The 8,402-nt window shown below is 41.4% G+C and overlaps 1 non-coding gene across 1 annotated transcript; it reads left to right on the top strand.

Moving 5' to 3' along the window:
- The first annotated feature begins 884 nt into the window (after positions 1 to 884).
- LOC136225095 (small nucleolar RNA R71) lies at positions 885 to 991 on the top strand. The gene has a single exon (XR_010686833.1). It is a non-coding gene; the product is annotated as a small nucleolar RNA R71 (small nucleolar RNA).
- Positions 992 to 8,402: the final 7,411 nt, after the last annotated feature.

Here is an 8,402-nt window from a genome sequence, read left to right as displayed (position 1 = left end):
GTGCATCTTTTTGATTTAATGTATCTTCTTTGGACTTTGGTAAATCAGTTCCTGGCAAAGTTGAATTTCCGGGTATTTCCGGACCTAAGTAATTTTTCCCTGAACGAAGAGTGATTGCCTTAACATGCTCTTTCGGATTTTCTTCCGTATGGCTTGGAAGACTTCCCTCTTTACGGGATGGAATTGATTTAGCGAGTTGTCCAATTTGAACCTCCAAATTATGGATGCTAGATGATTGGTTTTTAATAAGCTGATCGAATTTATTCTCGATCCGTTTAAAACCATCGTTGTGATTACTTATTTTTCCGCTCATAGCATCAATAAATTTGTCGATTTTAGAAGATAAAGTGCTAATCGTATCTCTTGATTGATTTTGATAATTAGTTGTACGATTTTGATCAGTATTAGCATTATTATTATTATCTCTCCAGTTAAAGTTAGGATGATTTCTCCATCCAGGATTATATGTATTGGAGTAAGGGTTATTAGTTTGATTTTGCCCTTGGACAAAATTTACTTGTTCAATTTCGCTCATACCTTCATAATCCACATCCGTTTGGATTGGCTTACCATTAGGATCACACGGTGCCATAAACCTATCAATTTTGTGCGATAAGGCAGAAAATTGGGCTTGCAACATCGCAACTGGATCAAGATTCACTATACCTTTAACTGATGACGTAGTTGAGGATGATGGTTTCGCTATTGGTACGTGTCCACGTTCCGCGGGCCACATACTGCTGTTGATTGCCATTTCCTCCAAAAGTTATCTTGCTTGGGCAGATGTTTTCTTCATGAATAAACCTCCAGACATAGCATCCAGTGAACTTCTAGTTGTAGGATTGAGTCCATTATAAAATGTTTGCATCAAAAGTTCAGCGGGCAATTGGTGGTGCGGGCATAAACGTTGAAGTTCTTTAAAACGTTCCCAAGCCTCATAAAGAATTTCATTATCATTTTGAGAAAAAGATGTTAACTCTTTAATGACTCTTGCGGTTTTTACTAAAGGAAAATTTTTTGATAAAAATGCTTGGGCTAATTGCTCCCAAGTCTCAAATGTAGCTGCTGGCATAGAAGTTAACCACTCTTTGGCTCGATCCTTCAAAGTAAAAGGAAAAAGGCGAAGATTGATTGCTTCTGCAGTCACATTCGGTATCTTAAAAGTGTCACAAATTTCTAAGAAATTTGTCAAATGGGTATTAGGATTTTCGTTAGGTAACCCGTAAAATGTTACGTTATTTTGTAACATATTAAGCAATGCTGGCTTAATCTCAAATTGATTTGCATTAATTTGGGGTCTAACTATACTGTTTGTTACACCAGCCACTCCGGGCCTAGCGTAATCCATAAGCGTAGCCATAACTTCTGGCTCAGTAATTCTAGTTTTTATTGGAGTTTTGTTTTTGTTTTTCTTTTCTTTCTTGTTCTTTTTAAGAGTTCTTTCAATTTCTGGGTCAATAGGATCTGGTGACTGTTGGTCCCTTGTAAGGTTGCAAGTATAGTTCTAAGGGGGGGGGGGGGGGTTAGGAACTATTTAAACTTTTTCGCAATTAGGGATAGACTTCTTTTTCTAAGGAAAAAGGTTTTAACAGCGGCGCTGAGTAAACAGCAAGATACTGGCTTAGTCAACTGGTGACTAGGTCAGTTTCTTAGCTTGAGTCAGGAGATAGCACTTAGAGTCTATTCCTGAGCTCAGACGTTTAACGCGCACAACTCAACTTGACCTCTTTACTTGGTCAGTTTTTGGTTATTTTAAGCAAGCAATATAAATAAGGAGTTAAAGGTAAGAAATAATTTACTCAGCAGATTTATCCAGGTTCGGCTTCTTCTAAGCCTACGTCCTGTCCCCGGAACACGTTCCGAGATTTCGAATCCTCTACTGAGCTCTTTAAAGGTAGAGCCTCAAACCTTTTACAAGCTTAGCAACTGAGTATAACAAGAGTACCTTCCTCTATACCTCTACTCAATCCTAATCTCACTCTGAGTAATATAACCGAGTACTCAGCCTCTCCTTTCTATCTTCTAGAAATGATAAGTGTTTGTCCTATACAAAGATTTGCTAAGACACTTTAGACGATTGAAATAATCACTCTAGACTTTTACACAGATATAAGAATTGTAGTGTAAGATTTGCTTTGCTTCTTTGCTTGCAGAACTTGTGTAGAAATTTGGTCAGCGTAATGGCTTGATCAAGTTCTGTGTGGAATGACGCTTCTGATGGCACTATTTATAGAGACGTCTGGGCATCGGTCATTTCGAATTTCGAAATAACGGTTGGAGGGAAACGGCTACCTGTCGTTGTCATCCTGACTTGCTCAGAGCTCTCGGCCAATCAGAATTGTGTATCTTCTGTCCTCGGTCAGCTCAGCAGACTGTCTCTCCTTTTATGGTAAAGTCAACTGGACAACATACTGTGTCGTCTGAACTTTACCCAAAGTAGAAATACTTTGTCTGGAAGTTTTCATTAGCCAGCTGCTGTCTTGTACGCTTTGTCGATACTACTCAGCAGCTTCATCTTGAAGTTGTTCCCGAAGGTCTTCTAGATCCTTCTCTTGCTGAGTTGCGTTTTGTCCAAAACGGCAACGTTGTGACAAACGCGGGCCGAGTTGTACTGAGTTGTTTGACTTGGGCTTTAACACTTGTATTGGGCTTGGGCCTTTTAATTCTTGTGTCTTATAAACAATTTAACTCAACATTGAACAAACACATTAGTAGAATAAATCAAGGCATTTAAACTTAGTGTGTTTAGAATATGTATTTCAATTATACTTAAACAATTTTGTCAAATCAAAATTATGTGGAAAGGTGTTTCAACAAACTCCCCCATTTTGATGTTGGCAAAACTATTCAGCGAATCAGTATTGAGCTCCCCCATGATAGTTGACCTATTTCAACTTAGCAAACTCCCCCGTAAGGGTTGAGCTACTGACTTAGTTTTACTCTAAACATTTAAAGGTTTAATTCGAGTAAGTCTAAGGTCAGTTTTTCAGATATAGGTCAGCTTATTAAACATATTCTATTTACTCAGTATTAAGCGGAAGGTATAATCATATAGAGTGCGCTGAGTAATTTATTGTTCAATGAGTTCTTAACAGACAATGTTTTATAAGCACATAAGTCAATGTCAAACATGTTATCAGCATTTGATTCAGTCAATAAGATTTATAAGTATAAAACATAGCTGATTTAATTGAAGATACGTAATGACTCAGTACACAGTAACATATATTAACATATATCATAACTCAGGAATAAGAATCAAAGATGCAGATATGATATATTAATAGTAGTCAGTGGGTACACAACAAAACTTATAGATAAGGCATATAGATTACATCTGACTTAGTCTATACTGAGCTAGCCTATCTATTTCTTTTTCTTGTGTTGAGAATGACTTCGCTCATGCTGAGCTCTAGCTGCTTGTTCTTTCTCCCCCGTTTTGTCAGCATCAGGAGGAGGAAGTCTGAAAGCATCAGTTAAGACAGCTCGAGTCAGTTCTTTAGACAGCTCCTTAAGTTTGTCAGCGCTTTCATTGACGCCGTCAAAAATTGCAACTCCATCAGTTGATACCTCTGCAGGTATGTTGAGGTCAGCAGCACTGAGCATATTGACGCTAAACCCTTGAGCTTTGCCTTGCCAGATGAGAGCTTCAGTAAGACCAGCAAAGATTTGGTGAAAGGTCTTTAAAAGGGCTGTGTCGTAATACTGACGTTGAATATTGTTATGACGAATGTGGTTGAAGGTTTGTTGCATGATAGACTGCATCTCATTCTGTTTCATTGCGTCAGTATCCATCTCTTGCTTATTCAGATTAAGCAAGCGAATAGCCTCACCAATTTGCTCTACTGAGCACTGATTGTAAGAAACCATTTGCTCGTTGGTCTTGAGTTGCTCAGTGTGAAGCTGAGCAAAGAGCATCTTGACTTCAAATGAAGTGGCATGGTCGGGGTTCACAGCTGACAAGTTCTGGATTTGTTATTGTAAGGAGGTCAAGTACTGCACGATTGTCAGCTGGATCTCAGCCAGTTTGGCGATTGAATCCTGCTTAGCTTGCTGTGCTTGGAAGGTAATGATTACATTCAGCAAGTCCTTGAGTCCCTTAACCTCGTTGAGAAGTTGAGTGACCTGGGAAAGCTGAGTATTCTCAAAAGTTGAAGACCCAGCAGCAGGAGGAGTGGACTGTTGAAGGTCTCTGATCAATGCTTGCACTGAGTCAATGATCTTTTATCCGGACTCAGTGGCATTCAAATAGCTTTGAGAGCCTTCAGGGACATCAGTGTGACCGGAAGGAAGAGGAGTGAAAGGAGTGACCTGGTCAGTGACTGGAATAGTTGTACCAATCTGCACTTGAGTTTCTGGGATAGTTGATTGATCGGTAGGGATGGTAATAGGAGAAGCAGTAATACGGATACTGTCTGTGCTGACAGGGGCGGAAGTGGTTGGAGTCAGCACTATGCTTGAAGAAATAGCATGCACAGTAATCGGCTCAACCTGACTGGTTGAGGTGGCGGAAGCATTTTGGTCGGCATGTTCCTATTCAGAAGAAACAGAGGCTTACTTTTCTAAGGACGCTGAAGCAGTAGAGGGTTGTTGGCGTTTGAAAAATGTCAGCTTGACTGTAGAGGGGTCCTTAGTTGTCTTTGAGATGACAAAGTCAGGAAGAGTTGGTGGTGGCACAAAATCTTCACTGACAGGCTTCTCACTGGCCTTAACCAACTTTCTTCTTCTACGAGGTGGAGTGACAGTTTGAGTAGGATCTCCTGAGTGAGAAGGAGAAGATTCGTGTTGCTCATCAGCAGGTTGGTCAGCTTGTTCTTGGACTAGATCATCATTGTGTTGATCAAGTACTTGCTCATCTCCAGCAGCAAACCCAGCATTGGCCTGCTCAGTCTCATGTTCACTGGCTGTCTCTTCAGAGTCCTCAGCGTCATCCTGACCGCTTACCTCTTCTTTTTCTTCTTCGGTACTATCACCATCAAGTTCTTCCTCAACTTGTGAGATGAAGTGATCATCCAGTTGTACCTCATGTTCTTCGGACTCAGCTATTGTACCTTGACACTGGGTGAAGTGAGAGTCACCCGGTACAACAAAGTCAGTGGGAATGGCGTTGAGGGGAGTCAGTGTAGAAGGTTTCTGCTTCTTCTGAGGATGCTCAGTAGTTTCCTCAGTTCCAGGCTCACCTTGCCTGCTTCATTTCTCAGCTGACTTACCAGCTGACTTCTGTATTTTTGCTGGAGACTCAACATTTTTGGAAGGAGTCTCAGCAGTTTTTCTTTTGCGGGAAGCTGGAGCCTTAGTCCTTCGCCCTTTCTTTGGCTCAGCAGTTCCCTCAGCTTGTCCAGCAGCAGCAGCAGTTTTACCTTTCTTCAAAGGCTGTCCAAATTTTAGTGCTCTCAGCGAGGCCGCTGTGATCTCAGATCCTCGAGTCTTGTCCTCACCTTCGAGATCAACTTTATGGTCGATGAGGATTCTTGTGATGATTGATCCTAGCCTCAGCGTACCAGTGCTGCGTAGGAAGCCAGCGACGAGAAATACTGGCATATTGATTGGAGTGTACGTCAGCATATGCCATATAAAGCATTGCTCGAAGTTAGTTGCTGATGTAGTGCAGTTGATCTTCGGGTAGATAAAGTAGGTCAGCAAGTAATGAGCCATCTTCTGGTGCTGACCCATCGATGAAGCTGAGACTTCTCCTGAGTGGCCCTCAGGTTTGCAGAAGTTGTGTGCATACCCAGTGCCATCCTGATCTCCAGATCTTCTCAGCCTTGCTCCCTCAGTTTTCAACTTGAGCAGATTTCCTAAGTAGAGAGGGTTGATGAAGATGGTTTTCTTTTTCACCACAGTGCACAGGTAGTCAGTGTTGTCATTTGCAACTCGGAGGTTGTGGTAAAATTCCCTTACCAGGTCAGGGTAGGTGTCATCCCTAACCGAAAACAGCTCCGTCTAGCCATTTTGTGAAATCCACTCGCAGAAGGGTTGTTCGTTTTGTACGAAGTTTTCTGATACCCATCTTGAGGGATCCACTTTCCATTCGCGGACGTTCTCAAAGACCTTGGAGTAGGTCCTGACTTTTACAGGCTTTCCCTGACCAGAGGTTTGGCCAGCTTGTCCTTTGTTCGGCGAGGTTACTTTGGTAGGTTCCGGCACAGAGGTTTGCCTGGAAGTGTCATCGGAGCTGGGCTTAGAGTGGCCAGCACCGGAGATGTTGTAGGAAACTTTAGTCATTGTTGAGGATGGGAAAGCTTAGAGGGATTTTTAGAGAGAAAGAATTTCTTTGCCAGAGTATTCGATAAGCGTAAAGAATAAAAATGGGGAATTACCCATTATTTATAGAGGTGAGAAATGGATCTTATCGAATCCATGTGTCAGTTTTGCCTCGAGATTTTGAACCGACAATAATCCTGGAATTTATGACACATTCGGCGCGTACGTCATCCTAGGTGGCTATACGCGTGCTTTTGCAATTATTCTAACGGATCTAACACTCAGTTTTTAAAATGCCAAGCGTTTGATATTCCGAGTGGTCAGTATTGCATTAATGGGATGATTTCTAAGTTTAAGTTTATACTAACTTACTCAGTGTGCACGTTTACTCAGTATTTGTTGTTTAATTAATTTCAATGAGTACACAGCAAAAACAATCATTCAGCATAATAATTCACTCAGCATGCATATTCATTTAGTACAGGAATTTACTGAAGAGGATTAAACATACCGATAGCTTCTCTCAGTATGCTGAACTGCTCACGAGCCAGTGGCTTCGTGAAGATATCCGTAAGCTGTTCGTCCGTTGGGACAAAGGTCAGCTTGATCTCACCTTTGAGTACATGGTCTCTAATGAAGTGATGTCGGATGCTGACATGCTTCATTCTGCTGTGTTGAATTGGGTTCTTTGAAAGATCAATTGCACTTTTGTTGTCACATTTGACTTCAATTGTCTTCATTTGAACACCATAGTCTTCAAGTTGTTGCTTAATCCATAGGACTTGAGCAACACAATGACCAGCAGCAATGTACTCAGCTTCAGTGGTAGACAAGGCTACTGACGCCTGCTTTTTGCTGAACCAGGATACCAGACTGCTTCCTAAGAAGTGACATCCTCCAGAGGTGCTTTTACGTTCCAGCTTATCCCATCCATAGTCAGCGTCAGTGTATCCAATAAGTGTGAAATCGTGAGTATTGGGATACCATAAACCTGCGTTCACTGAGCTTTGCAAATATCTAAGGATTCTTTTTACAGCAATGTAATGAGATTCCTTAGGGTTAGATTGATATCTAGCACAGTAGCATACTGAAAACTGAATGTCCGGTCTACTGACTGTTAAGTAAAGTAGAGAGCCTATCATACCTCGATATAATTTGCTGTCTACTGACTTACCATTCTCGTCAGCGCAGAGGACAGTGTCAGTGCCCATAGGAGTGGATATTGGCTTGCAATTCTCCAAGTCATATTTCTTTAATCTCCTTGGCATATTTGGCTTGACTGATGAAGATGCCATTCTTTCCTTGTTTAATTTGAAGACCGAGGAAGAAGTTGAGTTCTCCCATCATGGACATTTCAAACTCAGTCTGCATTTGTTTGCTAAACTCCTTACACATTGATTCGTTAGTTGCACCAAATATTATATCATCAACATAAATTTGGGCCAGCAGGGTATCTTTACCCTTTCTCTTAATGAATAAGGTTGTATCAGCTTTGCCCCTGACGTAATTTCTAGTCAGCAGGAAACTGGTCAGCCTCTCATACCAAGCACGTGGTGCTTGCTTGAGGCCGTATAGAGCCTTTTTGAGTTTATAAACATGGTGAGGGAATTTAGGGTCCTCAAAACCTGGAGGTTGATTAACATAAACCTCCTCGTTTATAACTCCATTAAGAAATGCACTTTTGACATCCATTTGGAATAATTTAAAATTCATGTAAGATGCATATGCACATAGAATTCTAATTGCCTCTAGCCTTGCCACTGGGGCAAAGGTCTCACCGTAGTCAATACCTTCTTGCTGACTGTAGCCCTGAGCTACAAGCCTTGCTTTGTTCCTGACTACATTTCCTTGTTCATCCATCTTGTTCCTGAAGACCCATCTTGTTCCAATGGTCTTTTGACTCTTTGGATGAGGCACTAGCTCCCTTACATCATTTCTTCTGAATTGATCGAGCTCCTCTTGCATTGCGTTCATCCAGAATTCATCGTACTCAACTTCAGCAAAATTCTTCGGTTCTTGAACTGAGACGAAAGCAACATTGCTGAGGTACTTCCTGAGTTGATTCCTCGTCATCAGGATATTCCCAGCAGAATCAAGGATCGCACTCTCTGAGTGCCCTCTTGGGATCCTTATCTCTTTAGGTAGATTCATGTCTTGTGCTGTCTGTGTTTCAACAATCTCTGCAGAAGTAGATGGGT

Source organism: Euphorbia lathyris, chromosome 3 (assembly GCF_963576675.1).
Source record: "Euphorbia lathyris chromosome 3, ddEupLath1.1, whole genome shotgun sequence".
Taxonomy (NCBI): Eukaryota; Viridiplantae; Streptophyta; class Magnoliopsida; order Malpighiales; family Euphorbiaceae; genus Euphorbia; species Euphorbia lathyris.
This window is presented reverse-complemented; position numbering and strand designations above follow the sequence as displayed.